Here is a 19,438-nt window from a genome sequence, read left to right on the forward strand (position 1 = left end):
AAGTTTTCATCACCCTTGCTTAGATGAGATTACTTTATATTAATTGGTTTAATTTTACTTTTGTTTTTGATTTGCTATAGGCCTCAGATCGAGATGTGATATATGTCTTGTCTACAAAGGACCCCAGAGTCCAGCTAGCTCTCAATTTTCATAAGGATTCAGAGAATCTCTTATATTTCTCTAATCTTTTGGAAAAAAAAATGAGTTTCTTTGCTGAGTAAGTTTTCTTTAAATGAGTTTGGTTTAGATTAGGAAGTGTTTGCCAAAGTGAAATATGTCACTTGTTGTCATCATCACATGTCCTCAAATTAGTCCTACTAAGGTTAGCTTGCATGGCACCAGTTGCACCCTTGTCCCCATTTTCACACTGACTTGATGGTAAAAAGGCATAAAGTTGCCGGTATGTGGCTAAGTAACTTTTATCCTATGACAGTAACAGAGAAAGCTTGAGGCAGATGGGCACAAGTGAGAGCAGCGAAGGCCTTTGAACATGTCAACTTGCTCCCTTTTATGGCATTCTACTTTCTTGTTTTCATGTTGCTGGGATCATTCAGAAGTAAATTTTATATAAATGAAAAATTACAACAAATCAGTTAATGATTCAGCACACAAGTTGTCATTTTCCCATTTGCATTGACATGGACTATTTACAGAAGTTCCTGTTTAGAAATGGCTCCATGTGTCCTGAACACCTCAAAACCAATCTGATTTCTCACAGTTTATAGTACACTCCATGGGTCAAAAAAAAAAAAATGCTTAGGTAAGTTCCTGGCAGAAATTATTTCCAAAAACTAGGATTTGAGAAAGTAAATGAATGGATTTACTACTCATCTACTCTCTGATCAGCAGGGGCAAAAAAGTCTGTGCCTGTTTCCATGCTTCTCAAGCATGATTATGCTAGAACACTGAAACAAGATAAATAAACTTTGCTTCATTATTTGTGGGAAAAAAACCCAGATTATTCAGGAGAGAACTGAAAGCAGAGACGTCAAGTGAAGTATTGCATAGGTTGTGACACTGTCTGTCAGGAATTACAAAAGTGTATATTGAAACTATATTGGAGGCATAAATAGAAGCAGTTTGAAACATGATCTCTGAAATCTCCCATGTGCTCCATAAAACTGACCCTGGTTGACTGTACATTCTTCAAGAATGGGAGGTTTGTTCAGCACATAGACTACCCAGCACAGTGGAGTTTTGGGTGAGCATTGCTGCAGCATATGTGCTCAATACATACATTGACAAATGCACACAGAACTGCAAAAAAGCCACTAGCATAAATTGTTACTTTACATTATGTTTCTAAACATGAAGGAATCTGAAACACCCCATGGAATCTCTTCCCTTTGTCATCCCTAAATCACAAAGCTTTTACCTCTAATTAGTGACAGAGAATTACTTCTGTGAGTAGCATTCCTTTTCCTAACCTGTCGTGGTCAGAGATCCTTCTATGGACTTCTGTAGTCAGTTATGGTTTCTTGCTTAACCGGATATATCTCTGGCAAGCTGCTGAGAGCCATATTATTGATCCAAGGATCTGAATTCCTTCAGTCAAGTCCAGAAGGGAAGAGATAGGTTTTGAGAACTGAGTTGTGTTGTACTACGATTTCCCCCTTTCTGTAGCAGTGCTACACCAATTCTTTCTACCGAAACTGTTCTTTCTTCCTTACTAAAGCTCAAATACAAGTGACAGAGATGAAAAAGAAATGAATATAAAACAGACTCTTATGTTACTGCTGGAACTGCTGATGGATTAACCCTTGGTAATTCTTCTGTTATGAAGAACACAAATTTCTAAAGCAAATTATTTTCTGACTGTGTGGGTACATTAATGAGGAAAGCCAAAGCATAAGTTAAAATCACATCTAGATACATTGCAAAAATAAAGATCAAAAATACAGCTACAAGAAGATAAAAGAGCTACCAAAACTTGTGTTTGCATTTTGCAGAAAATGAGCACTCCATTATTTTGCAGGCAAGTATGCCTCTGTGTTACAGTTCTGAAGAAACAGATTGGGAATGGAAACAGACTCTTCCAATAACTGAGAAAGAGAGTCTTTCCTTCTGAGGAGGACTTTAAAGAGCTGCTTTACAAGTAATATTATTAAAGCCAAAGAAGTTGAAAGCATTAGTGTAATTTACAATTAATTCCAAACAGAATCTCCCCTTAAACAATGAAAAATAAACAGAGTCCACCTGTTAATAGATGAGCCAAAAAGCACAAGCTTTGCACTGAAATCTAAAGCAGCTGAATGATAACTCCCCAATCACCCCTGCTAAAGGAGCAAAGATTTTTCCTGTCATTGGTTATATTGCACTTAATTAGATGTTGGCTGAGACCCAAGTCATGGCCTGCTCCAGTGCAAATCTGTAGAGGATGGAAGATGCAAGAATGTTGTCTGTTGGATGCAAGATGGAATACAAGAATGGTATTTGTCTGTTGAAGAGCGGGGAATACTGGTTAATGAGAGTACAGAATGTATAGAATGTATCGAAGAATATATATGGGTTGTTAACATGAGTTTGTCTGAGCATGACATAAATGATATGGATTAAGGGGTGGAGATTGTATTGGGTCTGGGGTGGTCATGATTTTCCACAGTAGCCCTTGTAGTGCCGTGCCTTCTTTTGGTAGCTAAAAATGTGTATTGATAGCACATCAATGTTTTGACTACTGCTCGTGCAACATCAAGGCTTTCCCTCCAGCATTCCTTCCCCCACCTTCACCAGTAGCTGTGGGTGGGCAACATCTTGGGAGGGGCCATGGCTAGGACAGCTGACCCAGGCTGACCAAGGAGATATTCCATACCATATGACGACAGCTTAGCAATATAAACTCGGGGAGAGGAGCAGGAAGAGGAGATGTGATTCATTTTGGCCTTCCAAAGCAACCATTATGCTTATTGAAGCCCTGAGTCCTATTTCTCGGGAAGTGGCCAGACATCGCTGCAGATGGGAAGTAGAGAGTAACAGCTTTATTTGCTTTGCTTCCCTTGACATGCGCATGGCTTTGCTATTTCTTTATTAAACTGCTTTTATCTCAACCCACAAGGCTTCCATCTTATTTTCTCCCCTTCCCTGGCTTGCTGAGGAGGTTGGAGACAGAGCGGCATGGTGGGCACTTGATATCCAGCCAGGGTCCAACCACCACATAAGGTCTGTACTAAGCAACTTTTACATTGTTTGTCATGAATATGAAGTCAAACAGGAGAAAAACCTCCATCATTACTAAATAAAAATGTTAGTAACTTACTCACTTGCTTAGACTGGTCACTGTAGGCTCTTACTCAGTCTGAAACATCTACTCAATCTGGGGATATCTTACTTCTGCAGTGAAAACTCTGACGGTCACCTGTCTGATGGGAGGTGATGCAATCTGGCCCTGCATGAGCAGCAATATTTTTCTTGTTTTCAGATATAGGATTGCAAAACATTCAGATATATGCAAATTATCTCTTATCTAATTAGTTAGCTGCTAAGAAGTCAAAAAACTACCTCACACTGCTGTTGGTTGCTGGGTCTGTGAAATGGGAAGGGCTTCTGCCCTCTCCGCCCTCCACCCCCTCTCTCTGTGTGAAGATCAAGCTGCTGACTAGGAGCCCTGAACATACCTGGTATTCCTAACACTAGCCCCATCCGTTCTCAATAGACAGTCTTTCTAAATAGAGGAAATGGCTGGATTTAAGCTCATATTTAATTGTTTTGTTGCTATGTTGGCTTGACTGGAGTTCAGGATCATCAGGTAATGTGTTTTGCGGTTGTTTGAAGGATGTCTTTAAGTTTTTTTTTACTCAATTATTATGCTTTAGTTCCCTGCAATGTGTGAGGTCTCTGAGTTACTAGAAGAGCTCATCAGTTTTTTTACCATAGACATTTTTATTTTGTTAGATATTTTGGATTTGGGTTGTTTTTTAATCATCAGAAAATACAGACTTTTTTAGTAATTTTGTCCTGGTTTGGAAATATCATCCTGCCCTGTGCCACACAAATTCTTCCAAAGATGTGATTCCAGTTCAAATGAAAAGGTTAATTTGAGGCCTTTGCAAATTACTGCTTTTATTGGAAATAAAATATTTTCTTATTCTAAGATTGTTTTAATGTTTTTTAAGGATTTGATTAAAAACTAAAATAAATTTTCACAATAGGCAGTAGTAAATCTTTGCATACTCTGTGTTTGTTTTTCTAATTGCACTTCTGGGAACCACTCCTCTCCTTTTGGCTCTTCTTTTAAGGTCTATATATCACCCTAGAAATCAGAGCTATTAATCTGGCATCTCTGAAGTCTGTGCAGACACATATTCTTCTTTGTTCTTCGTTTTCCACCATCAGTAGGGCTTCACTGGAAGACACTATCCCACAACAGGAATTGTGGGCTTTCATGTTAGAAGAGCTGAGAGAAGGAATCGTTCCTCTAGAAGGCAAAATTGCCAAAACTTTTTATAATGCTAAATGAGGATTTTGTTTCCATTTTAGCCTGCAGCTGAGCTTGAACGTGTCTTCTCATTCATTCAAGGCTGACCCACACTTCTTGGCTAGACCCTCAGAAGTTTTATTTCTTCAAAAGGCCTTTAAGCTTTAATAAACTTGTTTCTTATTGAAGCTGTTTTAAGTAACAAACTTAGTGCTACTGTTGAATTAGAAAATCCTTTTGGTGAAAAAAAAAACATTCAAGGACACTGAAATGGAAGATTCTGCATTCACCTAAAAGTCTACCTGTGGATGATATTCCTGCTGACCTAGAGGCCCTTTGGACACAGTGAAAATATCATTTTAATCGACTTTGTGCTCACTCTCCAATGTGTCTTTGCCATTTGATAAAGATGTGGATGTTTAGCTGCTGCTCTTCTTGTCTCATCTTTAGCTGTCTCACATGTCTGACATTTTCATCCAGTCTAATCATGTTCTGTTTGGCCATCTGTCAGACTTAGATATTTACAATTGTTGAATGCTCGGGGTTAGAAGGAACCTCTAGAGATCATCTAGTCCAACCTGTCTGCTAAAGCAGGTCTATCTAGATCAGGTCATACATGAACAAGTCTATGTGGGTTTTGAAAATCTCCAGAGAAGGAGATTTCACAGCCTCACTGGGCAGTCTGTGCCAGGGCTTCCTCACCTTTACAGTACAGAAGTTTTTTTCCGTAAGTGGAACTTCTTGTGCTCCAGCTTTTATCCATTATCCCTTGTCCTGTCATTGGAGGCAACTTAAAAAATTGCTTCCTCATCCTACTGGCATACACTTTTTAATGACTTGTAAGGGTTAATGGGGTCCCCCTTCTGTTTTCTCCAAGCTGAACAGCCTCAGATCTCACAGGATTTCCTCATAAGAAAGGTGTTCCAGTCTCATCTTAATGGCCCTGCGCTGGACTCACTTCAGCACTTTCCTGTCCCTCTTGAGCTGGGGAGCCCAGAACTGGACACAGGACTCTAGATGATGCCTTACCAGGGCAAAGTAAAGGGGGAGGAGAACCTCCCTCACCCTACTGGCCACATTCTTCTTAATGCACCCCAGAATGCCATCGGCCTTCTTGGCCACGAGGGCACATTGCTGGCTTATGGTTAGTTTGCTGCCCAGGTCTCTCTCCGCAGAGTGCTCTCCAGTAGGTCACTACTAACCTATACTGGTGCATGGGGTTGTTCCTTCCCAGATGCAGGACTCTGCACTTGTCCTTGTTGAACTTCATGAGGTTCCTCTCTGCCCAACTCTCAAGCTGATTGAGATCCTGCTGAATGGCAGCACAGCCTTCTGGGGAATCAGCCAGTCCTCCCAGTTTGGTGTCACCAGCCAACTTGCTGAGGGTACACTCAGTCCTCTTATCCAGGTCATTGATGAAGATGTTGAACAAGACTGGCCCCAGAACTGATCCCTGTAGAACTCCACTGGCCACAGGCTTCCAACTCGATTCTGTGTTATTGATCACCACCCCCTGGGCTCTGTCATTCAGCCAGCTCTCAATCTACTTCACCATCCACTCACCCAAGCTACACTGCTTGAGCTTTCTGATGAGGATGATACAGGAGACAGTGTCAAAAGCATTGCTGAAGTCAAAGCAGATGACATCCTCTGCTCTCCCCTCATTTAGCCAGCCAGTCATGCCATGATAGAAGGCTATCAGGTAGTTCAAGTAGGATTTCCTCTTGGTGAATCCATGTTAACATCCCCTGATAACCATCTTTTCCTTCATTTTATTAGAGATAACACCCAGGAACCATTGTTCCATCATCTTCCTGGGGATGGAATTGAGGCTGACTGCTCTGTAGTTTCCCAGCTACTCCTTCCTGCCCTTTTTGAAGACTGGAGTGACAGTGGCCTTCCACCAGTCCTCAGATACCTCCTCTCTTCTTATTCAAAATGATGTTTTGCTTAGCAATAACATCAGCCGGCTCCCTTAGCACTTGTGCATGTAATGCATCCCTCCAGGACCCTTGGATTTATGAGTGTCCAACTTGCCTAATAGATCTCTAACCCAATCCTCCTCCACCAAGGGAACATCATTCATTCTCCAGACTACCTCACTTTCCTGCAGGAACTTCACAAAGACTGGCCCTGACAGTAAAGACTGAAGTGAAGAAAGCATTCAGTAGTTTGGCCTTCTATACATCCTCCATCACAAGGGCTTCCTACTCACTCAGCAGCAGGCTCACATAACAAACTTATAATCATGGTTATTTTGCCTGCAAGAAATCTTTTAAGTGTTTCCTCTGTCAGGTAATGCAACATTACTGAGAAGTGTTGAAGAAATAATATACAGAGGATTTTCTTTTTTGTTGTTTTGTTTTTTCTTTGGTTAAATTCAAGACTTACAGAAATGGTACAGTTTATAAAAAAAAAACACTCTCAAAGAAGTCAGGTTTTGAAGGATTTGTCTGTTTCTACATGATGCAACTGTAGACAGACAGCATCTGTATTGAGTTTGTAGATGTTTCATTTTACTGAGCCCTGGAGGAGCAGAGGCCAATGTTCCATTCTCACTTTGAAGACATTCATATCTGGAGCTGCTTTCAGAAATTTAGGCAAAAACTTAAGTATTTATTCCAACTGCTTGCCTATATTTGTAGATGTCTTTTTCCCTTTTTCCATTGATATTGCTATGATACTACATGTTTTACAAGATAAGTCTTACCATAAAGCTTACTGAAGTTAGTGTGAATTTTTTCTTTGACCTCAGTGGGAATGAAATCCAGCAGATGCTCTCAATTTCCAGAATTTCTGAGTTAGCATTTTTTAGAAGTTTTGTAAAGAAATGATTGTATATCTGTTTCTTTATTTTTTCTGTTTCTTTCTTTTCATCTTTCTTTTAACTTCAGTTCAAATTCATTAGATTTAGGTCAAATGTGATTTCAAGTTGGGTCTCCATATACATGCACTTTTTTGTGCTACATATTTTGAGTACAACATGCAATTACAGGTTTTTCTGCAGATGAAAAAAATATATATATCTTCATTTAAAAATAATGGTCTGAAGCAGAAGTACAGTAAAAATAAACTGAGGCCACTTTTTTCCCCCTTAGAAAGCAAGCTTTTAAGATTCTTCTGGAACGTATTCATACAATCACAGAATGGTAGAGGTTGGATGGGACCCTTAGAGATCATCTAGTCCAGTTGCTGGGCTGATTGCACAGTTCAGTTACTGCTCCACAGTAACTGCTCAGTCTAGTTAATTTGCCAGGGAGTTGACAAAATGAGCTGGTCATCTTTGGGGCTGATTGCACAGTCCAGTTACCGCTACACAGTAACTGCTTGGTCTAGTTAACTCACCTAGTAACTCACTTAAGTCTGGCTAATATAGACCCAGTACTTGTAATAAGGATTTCTGAGTCTTTCCTATCCCTTTACTTATTTTTGGTTGCCAATATCTTTATGTTAACAAGTTTTGTTGATGGTGTCTGTGTGGGTGTATGGGTGATTGAGACATGCAATTAAGTATGAAGCAAGTTCAGAGTCTGGATTTTGAGTTCCGATATTCCGTGAGGGATATGGCCAGAGAAGGACAAAGCAAATGATACTACTATAAATTGTTATTACTATTGATGTTAGTTCCTTGCTGTCTGTGTAATGACCAGCATGAAATATTGTTGTCCCAAAGATTTTTAAGTCAAACAGCATTTGAGTCTAAATTCTACTCCTAAATATGATAATTTGTTTAATTGGACATCACTCAGGAGTTAAGAATAGCCACCCCCAACTACCCAGAATTGTCTAAAGGGGGTTTAACTGCTGCCAAAATAATTACAATCTAATTGAAGACTGTGACATTAACTTGATGTGGACCTTAAATTGGACTATAATATTAATAGGAGTAGCGGTTTCCATAGTTATTATCATTATCTGTCGTTATATTTAAAAACTCTGTCTGATGAGCTGCCTGATGCTGCCCTGTGTTGTTTAAATTAGATAGCTTTGTGTGGAAACCCAGAATCAAAGGTTATTTTTAAGGAGTTTAGAGTTTTAAGGAGGCCTGAACAAGGCAAAAGTTAGTTGTTTGTGAAAATTAAGTGCAAGGACTGTAAAGGGCAGTCCTGATAGTGATTGAGCTTAAGGACGGTGCCACTCCTGTCTGGAAAAAAAACCAAACAAACAGTATCCATTGAGATTAGAAAATTAAAAAAAAAAAAAAAGAAAGAAAATCCAATTAATTATTTTATAAAATATGGACTCTTGGTAGAATGTCAATCAGAATTTAATATTCCCATTTTACTGGTCAAGAAAGTTGATGCATCTTACAGAGTTCTGCAAGACTCAGACAAATAAACAATATTGTTAAAGACATACATCCAGTGGTACCTAACTCTTACACCCTGCTTACAAAACTTGGGGAAAATCAGACCTGGTTTACAGTGTTAGATTTGAAAGATGCTTTCTTCTGCATGACTTTAGCCATAGAAAGTCAAAAGTTCTTTGCATTTGAGTGGGAAAGTCCTACTTCTAGATGGAAAACTCAGCTTACCTGGACAGTGTTGCACGGTTCCTATTTCTTTGTGCAGGGGTTCTTTTTCTTCTTTGTTGCGCAAAAAGGGAGTGACCAGACACCAATATGATGTGCATCAGCTCCAATTTATTGTCACATAATCATCACTTATATACCTTTTCCAAATGCTGTGTACGTGCTACAACTCATGGCAAAAAGTTAATACTAAGCATCATGCGCTATGCATAAGGCCTCAAAGTTTCATTTTTGTAACAACTTAAACACCAACCTCATTGTGTAAAAACACCATCCTTATTGTGCTTAAAACATCACCCTTATTGTGTCTAAAATATCACCCCACCTGTTTGGCCTTCAGTTAGTTTTCTCTCACACTATGGTTATGCTTACCTTACATTTAGTTAACTTTATATTATTGTTAGTTACATATGTTACAATTTATTAGTCAAGTACAAGCAATCATACAATGCTAAATTGAATGCTCTATTCAGTCTTCTAACAATGCTTAGTTTAATGTCCTATCCTATCTTCTTGCTTTGACCTTGCTTCTGTCACAATCTGCACTTTTGGTTTTCCTCTTGCTCAAGCTTGCTATCACATAGGCATTCCTTTCTGTCCTTTTTTGATGTAGAAGGCAATTCAAAGACAAACTGCAGACTTTCTCCATTTCTGACTGACTCCATAACATTCATTATAGCCCAGGCCCCAACACAGTGTTACCTCAAGGATTTTAAAACAGAAATCAATTGGCATAAGAATTAGAAAGCTGAGAAGCTCCCTCTAAGGAAACAACTCTACTGCAATATGTAGATGACTTGATAGCAACTGAAACAGAATCAGACTATATCCAGTGGATTGTAAGTCTATTAAATTTTCTTGGACTAAATGGATACCGAGTTTCCCAACAGAAGGCCCAGGTGGTTCAGCAGCAGGAGACCTATCTGTGTTATGAATTCTCTGCAGGACAACAAGAACTGGGACTTGAGTGAAAGGAGGCTATTTGTAAGACTCCACTACCTGGAACAGTGAAGGAACTCAGAACCTTCCTGGGAATGACAAGTTGGTGTCAGTTGTGGATCTATAACTATGGGATAATAGTAAAGCCTCTCTATGAACTTTTGAAAAATAGCCCTGCCAAGTTGGTATGGACAAAAGAGGCTCAAAATGCTTTTGATTTTCTGAAAAAGGAACTCATGGGAGCCTCAGCCTTGGGATTGCCAGATATTACAAAACCCTTCTGGCTCCGTTCTCATGAAAAAACAAGGCATTGCCTTGGGAGTTTTGGCCTAACATCTAGGGCCTCATGAAAGAGCTGTGGCCTGTTTCTCCAAACAAGCAGATGAAGTAAGCAAAGGCTGGCCAGGAAGTTTATGAGCTGTGGCTGCTGTAATACTGAATATTGAGGAAGCTCAAAAATTTACTCTAGGCCAAACAATGACAGTGATGGTCTCTCACACTGTATCGGCTGTTCTGGAGCAAAAAGGAAATCACTGGCTTTCCCATCCAGATTTTTAAAATATCAAGCTATCCTGATAGAATCTGATGGTGTTGCAATAGAAGTCACTAACACTGTGAACCCAGATTCTTTCCTCAGTGAAACAACTACCAAGCCATTGACCCATGATTGCCTAGAGATGATGGAGGTTGTATCAGCAGACCAGACCTAAAGGAGGAGCCTTTGGATGATGCTCACGATTCCTGGTTCACAGATCGTAGCAGTTTTGTCCAACAAGATAAGTAAAGCTGTGTATGCAATAATCATCACTGACAAGGTAATCAAATATACATCTTTACCTGTTGGAAAAGGTAGAAAGCAGAAATCATTGCCCCCTAACAAGAGCATTAGAACTGGCAAAAAGGAAAGAAGATAAATAGATGGACCTATTTGAAGTATGCTTTTGGAGTTGTACATGCCCATGGAACAATCTGGAAGGAACATGAACTTCTCACCAGTCAAAGAAAGCACATTAAACATGCAGAAGAAATACTTCACCTTCTGGAAGCTGTGCAATTACCAGCCAAAGTTACTATTATGCATTGCCATGGACATATTAGAGGTAACACTGATCCAGAAAAGGGTAACAGATTGGTTGATATTGAGGCTAAGTGGGCAGCAAAAAAAGAGAATGTGTAGTCCAAATTTCAGCTTTAATCCTGACTAAAAAAAACAGCGAACTGGATGATCAAAAAGATGTTAAATATTCCAAATTGGATCAGGAACTAATGGTAGGCCTAGGGATAAAATTCCCTCCTAAAGGCTGGATATGACTAGAAGATGGAAGGACAATAATATCCTCCATCTTAATTTGGGGTCTGGTTAGAGCAGAATATAACAAAACCCATTAGAGAGTGGATGCCCTGTACAAATACCTTAATAAAAAATAGATAGGGAAACATTTATATACAGCAATTCAACAAGTGACACAACAATCTGAAATATGTTTGAAAAATAATCCTAATACTGGGAATCAGATACAGTTGGGTACAATTCAAAGGGGAAATGTTTCAGGGAAAATTGGTAAATTGAACTTTCATAACTCCAAAGGAAAGGGGATTATTGATACTTGTCGGTACTGACAGATACATTTTCCAGATGGCCAGAAGTCTTCCCTTGTAGGATCAACAAAACAGAGAAGTAACTAAGTTTGGAGTACCTATAAACATTTAATCAGACAGGGGTCCCCATTTTCGTGCACGAATAGTGAAACAGGTGAGCAAGCTATTGGAAATTAATTGGCAATTACACACTCCCTGTAGGCCTCAGGTGAGTGGACAAGTGGAAAAAATGAACCATTTAATAAAGCAAGAAATAGTCAAAATATACCAAGAGGCAAATCTGCATTGGTATCAAGCATTGCTTGACTATTATTGATGGTTATCAGGGGGAGTCAACATGGATTCACCAAGGGGAAATCCTGTTTGACCAACCTGATAGCCTTCTATGGAGTGCATAACTGGCTGGCTAGATGAGGGAAGAGCAGCAGATGTCACCTACCTTGACTTCAGCAAGGCTTTTGCCACTGTCTCCCATAACATTCTCATCAGAAAGCTCAGGCAGTGTGGCTTGGATGAGTGGACAGTGAGGTGGATCAAGAGCTGGCTGAATGACAGAGCCCAGAGGGTGGTGATCAATGGCACAGAGTCAAGTTGGAGGCCTGTGGCCAGTGGAGTTCCACAGGGATGGGTTCTGGGGCCAGTCTTATTCAACATCTTCATCAAGAGGGACAGGCAACTTCTGGAGAGAGTCCAGCACAGGGCCACTAAGAAGATCAAGGGAATGGAGCATCTTTCATGTGAGGAAAAGGTGCAGGAGCTGGGGCTGTTTAGTCTGGAGAAGAGGAGATTGAGGGGTGATCTTATTAACATTTACAAATATCTAAAGGGCGGGTGTCAGGAGGTTGGGACATCCCTTTTTTCTGTAGTAGATAGTACCAGGACAAGGGGTAATGGGATGAAGCTGGAACACAAAAAGTTCCACTTAAATATATAAAAAAACTATTTCACAGTGAGGATGATGGAGCAGTGGCACAGGCTGCCCAGAGGGGTTGTGGAGTCTCCTTCCTTGGAGGTCTTCAAGACACACCTGGACATATTGCTATGCTACCTGATCTATGTGACGCTGCTTCTGCAGGGGGGTTGGACTAGATGATCTCTAAACATTCCTTCCAACCCCTACCATTCTAGGATTCTATCATTGTCAATAGCTTTGTTCAGTATACATGTAAAACCAAGAGCCAAAGAAAATCTCAGTCCTTTTGAAATACAGTATGGGAGGCCATACCATACTTAATATAAGTGTGAGGATCTGAGTCAACTGGGAGATTCTTACCTTAGTAATTATATAAACTCCGTGGGAAAGCAATTGAAAGTAACCTATAAGAAAGTACTAGGAACTAGAATCAGGGCCTTGAATCACCCTATACATCCTTTTAACCCAAGAGACTGGGTTTATGTTAAAAATTTTTCAGGTGATCCTTTTTGGGAGAAATGGGATGGACCATATCACGTGCTGCTGACAACCTTTACAGCTAGTAAGATACGGGAGTGACCTGCCTGGATTCATTACTCCCAAGCAAAAAAGGCCTCAGAAGTCCAGTGGACTTCTGAACTTCAAGGACCTTTAAAGCTGAAATTACAGAAGCGATAAAATGGAATTATAGATGCTGCCAATAATTTTGTTGATACCAGGTTCTTGGACCTGGAGGACTGGGATCAATTGGCCTTGGTCTAGAGCACATATCAAATATATGGGAAGTATGGACTTGAAATCCAACACAAGCTTGAATTTGTTAACAGGAGTTATGCATGTGTCAGAAATATATTTAGAGAATAAATGGCATTGGAACAACACATAGAAACTGCAGTGGCTGCTAGGGGAAGTGGGACAAGAGATGAAAGTGGGCTGCAGGGTTACCAGTGGAACTACTCACCAGAGGGTAAATCAAATCTCTGTAATTGAAATAGACACTGAGAAAAAACAAACAAAAAAATGTATTAAAGAAGAAATGGACTGCTGACACAATTTTACTTTGATCAAACCAGTATATCGAATTTGCCTCTGGGCCCAAGGGGAAATAGGGCTGTCATTTAAATTCAAAATTGACACTATATCCTCAACCTCACTGCCTTCCACAACTGTTGTTACAACTACCCTTGGATCTACCTCACAAACACCTTTAAGATTGACACAAAATTTACTAAGATTGGACTCTATGCAGTTAAGGTGACTGGGCAACAGCAAATACTCCTTAATCCCTCTTGGTCACTAAAGAAGGTGGACATGTCTGTGCAAATTAATATCACTGCTATTAACTCAAAATATTCACTTTTTCTCAGTATCTCCAATACTGGATGGTACACTTGGTTACATTATTGAAAATCGTCCCATTCTAAGCAAGATGTAACTGGCATGTTGGCAACTGGACTTGGAGTTTTAAAAACAATAGACTCTGAGATCCTTGTTAATAAACTAAGCGCTACTAGTAGTGAATTGCAAAAAATGGAACAACCCCTAAACTCTTCCTTATGGAGCTTAGGAAATAATCAGTGGATGCTTTCAACCCTCTTTAAAGAATCTGAAAACAAACATATTTGGGTGACCACCGGCTAATAGTCCATGCTATAGGATCTATTCAGGATAATGTGTCCCTGGAACCGAGATATATTTAGGCTCAACTGTGGATTCAATCCACAGTGGCTACAGTAATTCAAGAAGGAGAAAATGGACCCTTACCCACAGAGCTTAGGAAAGACATCTGGGTTCAAGCCACTAGTTTTGAAAGAAAATTCCAATCTTGATAGCACCTTGTCAATTTTATGTATAACCAGGATACTAACCAAATTGTTGCTTTCATATTAACTATAGGTATTGCAACAGTCTATACCATTTATTCTACTGTGGTTTTGGGAATTTTAAAAGAAAATGTGATATTATACCCAGTAGAGCACCAGGAATGGGCTTATAAAAATAGATACACCCATGTATGGCAAACTATTGATGTTGACAGTTGTACCACAAAGGGAACACAAGCATATATATGTGAAAGTATTACTTTGAGAGCCCAAGACATTGGTTTAGACCCTGAGTAAAGTGTTTGTCATTTTGAAATATACTCTGATTATAATCCAAGGGTTGTTCTAGAAAACAGTCCAACAGTTTAGTTGCATGCTGACTGTATTCAAAGTTGTTTATGAAGGTTGTATGTGACCAAAAAGATGTTATTTGGAAGGAAGGCATTCTTTAGATTGGCCACCAAAAAATAAGCCACAGTGTAAGCAAGAAAAAGATTAAAATACTGAATATCAGAATGAAAAACAGTTGTTTTTTCTTCCCATTTTGTGCAATATCTAGTTGCACTCTGCATAGGTAGACTAATGCAAAGCAGCAGAACAACTTATTGTCCTTGTTTTCTAGTTCTTTTAAGGAGGATAGTCACAGGTTTCTTTATTCTTTTGAAGTGCCATTCCAGTATTCCCTAACTGAGGTTCTCTTCCTTGTCCCTCTCTCCAGGGGAGAGATGTAAAGTTGTATTCTGACTGGGAGAAGTTAAGTGGAGAGGAAAGCAGAACATCAGATATGTACTGCATCCCAAGACCGCTCATGAAGTTATCCTCCAGCTCCTGGAAATGGGACAAATCAAGCTTTGGCAAGCCCAGGAGGTCATTGGAAACTGCTTGCAGAACCTGGAGATGCACTCTTGTGAACAAAATATAGGCTTTCTGCAGTCCACTAATTACCACTGAAAGTTACAAATAAAAATTAGTAAGTAGCACAGGATTGTATTTCTTTTTTCATAGTATATAGGTTTATTCCTTTTACATTGTTTTGTTTACATTGGTGGTTTTCTTTTAATGAATTCTGTGTTTGACAATCATTTGAGACAATGGCAGTACAAGAAAGTTGATTTTTTCAGAATACCTCCCAAACTGCCATGGCTGAAGAGAGAACATTGTCTCACAAAAGTAATTTAGTCAGTTAAATAATTCCTTTGTTTATTGTATGTTTAATGATGATACTTAAACTAAATAATGTCTCTCAATGCAACAAATAAAAGAACATAAAGTGTTGAAAGAAGCGAATTTTAGCTAAAATAAATGAATTCTCATGTAGTAAAGTATGGGAAAGTTTGCCAAATCTCTTTTCAGCACAGTGAGCAAAGGTGTTACGTGGTACTCTCAGAATGTATTTGTTGAACTGAAGCCTGGCTAACTTCTAAGTAATTTTTATTACTCTGAGAAATTGACTAAACTGTAATATACTCACTTGAAAACACCCAGGTGAACACAGCAGAAGGGGAAGAAGGGGGGCAAGTTTCTCTTGCATTTCCTGATCTTCTGTGACAGACGACCATTATCCCTCTACCAAAATACTATAAATTAGGCTGCTTCTTGTCATTTTTCTTTAAGAAAGGTAAAGAGCCTTGAATCTGAACATCTGTGCTTTTCCTGCACCCTTGAGGTAAGAGACAGACACCTGGCCTAGGACACTACCACTGACTTTCAGGGGAAATATACAGAAATCTCTTTTTAAATAGATTTTCAAGACAGAACTCGAATCTTCTTGTGTAATGTAGGAGTTTCTCCTATCACAGTAAAATCTGGGATGAAGTTGGTCATCACTGTTACACTACCTCAACTCTTTTTCGTTTTTGTCAATTATAAATAAGCAAATTATTAACATGGCTGAGATTTTTAAAACATAGCCAATTCAGAATTGTCAGCAGTATAATAAGCAATCACATTAAGGCTAACTTTTGAGGTTGTAGATGAAGTACGATATAGTTGACTATTTCTGTTCTCCATTGTGATATGAAGGACAGAGATAAGTGGAACATAATGATTTCAATTTTATTACAATTTTGAAGTGCTAAATTTAATTTGTTCCCTTCTGGATCATAGAGTTATGCTTTCCTGGCCTCTTTGTGTGTGCATTTTCACAGATTTTCTGTTTATTAATTAGATTCAGATCCATAATCTATAAATATTCCTATTGGTAAATAAAATAGTTTAATGTATTTAAATTAAATATTTTGGCTTCTACAAAGAAGTATATTTTATCAGAAGTACATTTTACCATAGCTGTTCACACTAGCATTGATAGACTTTTGTATAATTTAGGAGAAAAACATAGCATAGATTCTCCTTGGTAGTGTTTGTTTTGGTCAGACCTGGGGTCTTATATGTGATTTATGCTTTAAGATTCAGTGGAGCAGATGCTGTTTGATCAAATTATAACTAGAACTTGCCAAAATTTAGCATTAGATATTGTTCACTTTTTTAAATTATTCCAGTCCAAAATGGGCAAAAGTCCCAGTTGTTAGTGCTGCTTCAGGATAAAGAATTTCACATATTTTGGAGCAGACAAACAAGAGCACACTTTTCACAGGATCAGGCCTGTGTGTGGTGCAAAGCCTGAGGGTCGAGAAGGATCTAACCAAGATCCTCTGGATTTTCAGACTTTTTTGGATAAAAAAGGAACTTTGGTCTTCAGAGGTATCACTAATAGGACTCCTCAGTACTACCTGATTCTCACAGGAGGTAGCCTAAGACCTCTGCTAAGGTTGTTCTTGTTTCCCAGCTTTGCAAGAAAGCTCTGGCATGCTCCCACACTGTAAAGCAGAAAGTGCTGAGTTACCCAGCAGTCTCATGAATCTAGATATGGTTGATGAAAAGGTTCAGATTCCCTTTTACTGTGAAATACACTTAACTGGTTTTCCAAGAACATAACTCCACTTTTTAATATAAATAATCAGACCAGTTCAAATGACAGTTGGGGCTTGATTTGGATTTGCTTTTCTTAATCTTTTTTTTTTCTCATCTTATTCTCATGTGTTAAAAATCATTCAACAGTTTCACTACTGTTACCATTTAAAACTTGTAATATTATTTGCTTCTGTTATGAACATTGTTTTACATATCTAAAAAAAATCCCACCACCATTATTGAAAAACCAAGACAGTACATACTTCTCAATACTGCAGTATTTTCTCTTCTGAGCCTAAGAAATAATTTAACAAAGAACATGGCTACTGATGTGAGTTACCCAAAAATCTTCTCCCAGTTACACTCACAGATGTAATTGAAAAAATACCTATTTATTATCTATTGTGCTAGCTAACTGTATTGGATGTTAAAAAGCATTTACAGCAATATACCACAAAGTAACTGCACATATTTCCAAATGACATGATTTTAACTTGATCTGGAATGACATTTTGGGAAAACTCAAAGAAAACTGTAAGACTGACCTGCTTCCAATACTATTTCTTAGTAAAAAGTATTATCACTGAACCACTGCAAGGACCCTAAAGAGGTTTTGAAAATAAGACAATGACTAAGAAAAAATGTGCAACTTAGTTATGCTTCTATACCTCACAAAGCCCTTCCTTGAGCTTCAGCATTTATTATTTCTAATACCATCCATCCAGGCAGTGCCATTTACTGTTTTTAATACTATCTATACAGGTAGTGCACATACATGTGCAGAAGCACACTGATTACTAGAAAAGTATGAGCTTTGAAATTAATATCTACCACCCAGACATCTGAGTCAGACAATGTGACATATGGCAATAAATAAACTAGCTCTGGGCCAACACCAGTTGCAGTACACATCTGCTTACCTTGGCAAGTTACTGCTTTGAGGTGCAGAGGTTCTACCATACTGCCAGATGATTAATTTTGCATTGTGGTCAGTGATTACTATTGCATTTCACTTGTCATTACTGTTGCCATCTGAAAAATTAGAAGGATTCTGAGAAAATCTGTTTTTCTGGTGAGATATACTGGAAAGAAAGCCTACTTTTTATTAGCATCATCAGTAAGTCAGTGACGTCTGTCTGCCTTCAGTGGGACATAGACATGGTTCCCCTTTTGCACTCTGTAGCTGTGATTCCCTGTGAGTGTCACTGAAGACAGAGAAGTGAGTTATGCTTTCAGTCCTTCAGACAAGGAGATAGAAAAAAAAGCCTGCTCCTTCCTCTATCTGCTCGCAGTTGACATTCTTGGCCTACTGAAACAGTCATGCTGTTGTACAGAGTTGACATATCTCCCACAGAATCAGAAAATCACTTTGGTTGGAAAAGACCTTTAAGATCAAGTCCAACCATTAACCTCACACTGCCAACCCTATCACTAAACTATATCCCTCAGTACTTCATTTATGAGTCTTTTAAATATCTCTAGGGATGGTGGCTCCACCATCTCCCTGGGCAGCCCAGTCCCATGCTTAATAACCTTCTTGGTGAAAAAATTTTCCCTAATCTCCAGTCAAATCCTTCCCTTGGTGCATTCTGATCTCATTTCTTCTTGTCCAATCATTCATTACTAGAGAGAAGAAATCAACCCCTTCTGACCAACCGACCAACCCAGATATACCAATCCATAACAACATGGTAATGACTCTTTCTCCAAGATCTGCACTGAGACAAACAGATTTGGGAGAAAAAATAGCATTCCATATACAATTCAACAGCTACCACACAATAATAAAAAAATATTTTCTGTGTTGAGAAGAGACTTCTTGTCTCTGACTTTGAAATCTGTCATATGGAAGGGAATTATTTTTTTTTCAAAGTCCAATTCCTTCAAATAAGAAACTCCTATGTTTCCATCCAAGGCTTTCAACACTTTGATTTAATTTATTAAATGAGGTTTATGAACAGTTACATTGAAGACAGTACAGTTGAAATAGAAATGAGTTTTGGAGTTGTGGATTTCAGTGACACACACTCAACAGTAAGATGCAAGTATTTGTGTTATGTCACTGTGATCAAATGAACCACAGCATGTGAAGCTGATTGCAAGAACCTATGTCTTTCATCTGCTGTGATTTTTTTTCAGTCCATATGGATACATGTCAGGTGTGTCAAATATTTCTAACAGACTAAACTAAGAATTTGAAGGAGAAAGATAGAATTACCCAGGGTTCTCTGACTGAACTTTCAATGTCTGAGTCAAGTTCTTCTCTTTGCAATACACTTCCACATGTTTTGTATAAAGAAACATGAAGGCAG

Source organism: Colius striatus, chromosome Z (genome assembly GCF_028858725.1).
Source record: "Colius striatus isolate bColStr4 chromosome Z, bColStr4.1.hap1, whole genome shotgun sequence".
NCBI classification, from domain to species: domain Eukaryota; kingdom Metazoa; phylum Chordata; class Aves; order Coliiformes; family Coliidae; genus Colius; species Colius striatus.